Consider the following 4,694-nt stretch of genomic DNA (forward strand, 5'->3'; position numbering starts at 1 on the left):
GATATTGACCAATCTAACTTCCTACAAGAGCATGGACATAGAGGGTAGAAACTAAGCAATCTATGTAGTATCTCCTAGTATTACAATGAAATTGAAATCCTAGAATCCATATCCCGAAGCTCATTCCCTCCAAGATCTCTTCCCTCTCACTCTCTCAACCTTCTTTCTCTCTTCAATCACTCTCGTTAGTTTGCAAGTGCCAAAGCTAACTTTCGACCATCTAGATAACCTACTTACGACATCTCTAGTGCTTAATCAACAATCCCTGTGGATTCGACAAATTTTTTATATTACTGATGATGAAACCGTACACTTGTGGTTGCGTAACAAGTTTTTGGCACTGTTGCCGGGGACTGTTCACATTAACATTAGTAGATTAGCAATTTAGTTAACCTAAACTTGTGAATAGTTTTTGTTTTCCATATTAAATTGCAATCTATTTTCCATATACATAATCAAAAAAAAATCTGCATTTTTTCCTAGCAATTTAAATTCTGCATTTTATTTTTTGTTTTTCATATAACATTTCATTTCTTATCTTTAATTCTTCATTTTTATTTTTACTCATTTTATTTCGATGAGCACTAACATATCAAGCAGGGCCTTAAGAGATTTCTCGGCACCTATTTCTGCAAGATTTATGTCTCCCATTGTGCAGCCTCATATTAAAGCGTAAAATTTCCAACTAGACCCAGAGTTAATTTCCATGATACAAGGTCACAAATTTAGAGGAGAAGTATCAGAAAGTCCTTATCTGCATCTTCAGAAATTTCTAGAGCTTTGTGATATGGTGAATTGTGAAGGAGTATCAGCAGATGCAGTTCAGTTGATGGCATTTCCCTTTAGCATCATGGATAAAGCAAGGACTTGGTTATATTCTCTCCATCCTCAAAGCATCACAAGTTGGGAACAATTGGAGCAGCAATTTTTGAATCATTTTTTCCCTCCAAGAAGAACAATCTACATGAGGAGTTGCATCACAAATTTTGCTCAGGTGTATGGAGAACCATTATTTGAAACATGGGATAGATTCAAGAGTCTACAAAGATAGTGCCCTCATCATGGTTTGGAGAAATGGTTGATTCTACACATATTCTATAGGGGAATTTCTTTTTCAGATAAGTGCTTATTAGATTCATCAGCTGGAGGTTCTTTTATGGACAAGAGTATAGAAGAAGCTTATACATTGATTGATCAAGTGGCATTGAACCTCCGTGGATGGTCGAGCAAAAGTTGGATGGAATCTCCCTCAGAAATTCAAGAAGTACAAGCCATATATACAAGAGAGCCTGTCAAACAAAATGCAGTTCAACCACCTAAGAATGTCGAAATTCAGAAGTCACAGAATGAGGAGTTCAAACATTTGGGGGCAAGGATTGAGAGCATAGTTTCAAAATGGTTCAAAGAAGATCCCCCTCCTACACAAATAAGATCTAGTGAAAATTGTAATGATATTAAGTTGAGGGGCGGCAAGAATTATAAAGAACTTCTGAAAAATGACTTGTATAGAATTGAGGAGAAGAATAATAGAAGATCACAAGACCTCAGTTTCATTACTCCAAGAAGTTCACAAAGGCCACATGTACCCTTCCCTCAACGATTGATCACACCAACATTAGATAAGCAAATTGGACCTCCTCAGCAAGCTCAAAGGGAATATGGAGAAAAGGAAGTACCTTTCCCAAGACCTTCACTAAAGGTTCCTTTTCCACAAAGGCTAGTGAGGGTCAATGAAAATGAAGACTTTGGCAAATTCTGTGACACCAATATGGTTGAGTGTAGATTTCTGGATGTATATGAATATGAGGACTCTTCAGATGAGGATTGTGATGATAATGCAGTGGATAACAAATTTTCATATCTACCTTCTGGGTTTACAAGGTGTTATGATGAAATTGAATTTTCAGATGATGAATGTATTGAGGTAGATCAACTTAAAAATGCAAATGAAGTCAATGATCCTCCTATAGTTGATTCTCCTGTTAAAGATATAGATGTTGGTTTATTTTTCAATGCTTGTGTTGATGATGATGATTTGGAAGAATGTGTAGGGAGCTGCGTTGTGGAAGCAGCATCTCAAGGATCACCTCCTTCGTCCACACAACCCTTAAAGGTAAGAATTGCAAGGGTTGAACATGTTGTGAACCAATGTGTAGGGACTCATGTAGATATGGGTGAGTCCCAAGAATCACCATCTATTGTATAACCAACACCTGAGCTAGAGCCAGACCCATCAATTGATTCAGAAGAGGTCGCATCGCCATGTTTAGAAATTTCAGGTATCTCTCAGCAAAATAAGGTTAGTATTTCTTGTGATCTTTTGGAAAATTTTATAGAGGTATCTATCATTGACTTTGTTGAATGTGATTCAGTTTTTATTTCTTATCTTGCTTATCTTAATATGGTTATGGCTCTATCTTATCTAATACGTTTGTGGGAGATTTGTATTTTCTTTATATGTGCAGATTTTCATGGGGCTTATAATTGGAAGCTCGATCTGAACCATCTTCAACCACTTGAAAGAACTTCAAACAAGACGAAGATGGAGAGAGTTATGCTTTACTTTGTAGCTCCTTTGATGAAAGCTCTCTCCATAATAAGAGCCCTTGGTAAGAGGATTTTAAAATATCTTACCCCTCCAAGATCGAGATTTCGATGAATCTAATGAGGTGGTTGAGCTAATGACCTTAAACAAGCGATTCTTGGGAAGCAACCCAAGTTCATTTTCCTTGTTTTCTTTTTAGTTCATTTTTACTTCATTGATAATAAATCATACCCTCTGCTTAATTTTTCTTGTCTATCTTATTTTTATAGATTTCAAAGTTGTGGAGGAATGTGAAAATTGGATAGAGGAGTATCTTCAAAAATATGAATGTCTCATCACTTGGTAACTTCTCTTACTTTAAATTTCCTCCACATTGTTTTTAGTTTTCATTGGGATAATGAAAAGTTTAAGTCTGGGGGGATGCATTAGATGCATTTAGTTTAGTTCAATTTTTACTTATTTCTTTTTTCTTAGTAGTTGCATTTTACATCATATTATGATTGTTTGTATCTTATTGCAAAATACTAGCACATTTACTCTAGATTTTATGTGGTTTATGTGTTACTTATGGTGCTAGTATGTTTAGTGATCTATCTTTTTCTATCTTTGATAGCATGAAGTGAGCAATGTTTTTACTATAAGAGATTATGTATTGACCTTGTTTTAGGATCTCTATACACTATGCCTATTTTTGATGGTTGATAACTCTAAAATAGTCATGATTCATAGAATTGGACTAGTACTTGTGCTTCTATGGTGACCTCTCAACTACATTTTGGTTACTGGATAAACTCAGATCATGTAAGCTCATTTGAAAAAAAAATTAAACCAAAAAAAAAAATGAAAGTTTGTTCAAGTTTAGTACTTTGCAAACATTAAAAAAAAATGAATGAAAAAAATAAGGGATAAAAAAAATTATTGTCGTGAGTGGAAACTAGCAATTCACCCCTTTGAGACCGAGTTAGGTTACTAGGGAAATGAATGCTATGTTTCTCTTGATACTGAGTATTCCTTTGAGACCTTGTGTAGACGATGCATAGCATTTTTGAGAGGAACAAACCTTGTGTGTGGCAGGTAAGTGCCTATCGCCGGAAGCATAAGGAACATAATTTTATGACGACTTGACTAAACTTAGGGATTGAAACTTGATAAATCAAGGTCACTTTCACACTGAGCACGGAGGACTACTACTTAGGTCATACTTAAACTACTTTTGTATCTTGCTCACCAATAAAATTATTTGATAGAATTAGGTTGACTTGCTAGAGATTATGATCTACTATTTAACCACATGAATCTAAATTGTGGGTTTTGCTTGAGGACAAGCAAAGGTTTAAGTCTGGGAGCGTGATGTGCGTAGATCTTATGATTGTTTATGCATGTTTTAGCGCACATTCACTTGCTTTATGCATACATATTCTTTGCATAATCATCTCCTTTAGTGCATACTCATCATAAATACTCTTTTGTTCGGAGATATGCTCTTTGCTTGTTTTCTTGTTGAGAGGACGTTATTTGGAGCAGAAATGGAGAAAAAGGGCACACAAGAGCTTCGGTCGTGCAAGGCCACACGACTGTGTGGCCATGAGCATGTTCCGGTCGTGCCAAATGGCACGGCCGTGCTTGTAATCCAGAGGTGAAGAGGGCATTGGCCGTGCCAATCAACCCGTGGCCAAGCAGCATTCCAGAGAGGAGGAAGGTTACGGCCGTGTGAATCCACACGGTCATGTGACCCTGGGCAGAGAAGCAGAAGGCCACGACCGTGCAACCTTGCACGGCCGTGTGGTCACTCCAAAGAGGAAGTAAAGCATGGTCGTGCAATCTTGCACGGTCGTGCCTCACAACCAGTGGCCAAGGAAGACACGACCGTGCGGACTCGCATGGTCGTGCCACTCAACCAGAAGGGAGGAAAGGCGTGGTCGTGCCAACCTTGCACGGTCGTGCCACGACCCGTGCAGTGCTCGTTCCCTTGCGTATAAAAGGGTCAAGAACCTTACTCTTGGGTTCATCTTTGGTTTGGGACTTCGTCCCTACCCTCGGGGAAAGCCGTAGAGCTTCATCTACCGCCATCCCTTCACGATCCATCCATCTCTGGAGCAAGGAAGCATCCCCAAGACATCGGAATCATCAAGCATCTCTTCTTCCTCTT

General features: G+C 38.1%; 1 non-coding gene across 1 annotated transcript; it reads right to left on the bottom strand.

The window, feature by feature from the left end:
- Positions 1 to 962: 962 nt before the first annotated feature.
- On the bottom strand, positions 963 to 1,068 carry LOC121983506. The gene has a single exon (XR_006112555.1). It is a non-coding gene; the product is annotated as a small nucleolar RNA R71 (small nucleolar RNA).
- Between the last annotated feature and the right edge of the window lie 3,626 nt (positions 1,069 to 4,694).

This window comes from Zingiber officinale, chromosome 5A (assembly GCF_018446385.1).
Source record: "Zingiber officinale cultivar Zhangliang chromosome 5A, Zo_v1.1, whole genome shotgun sequence".
Lineage (NCBI taxonomy): Eukaryota > Viridiplantae > Streptophyta > Magnoliopsida > Zingiberales > Zingiberaceae > Zingiber > Zingiber officinale.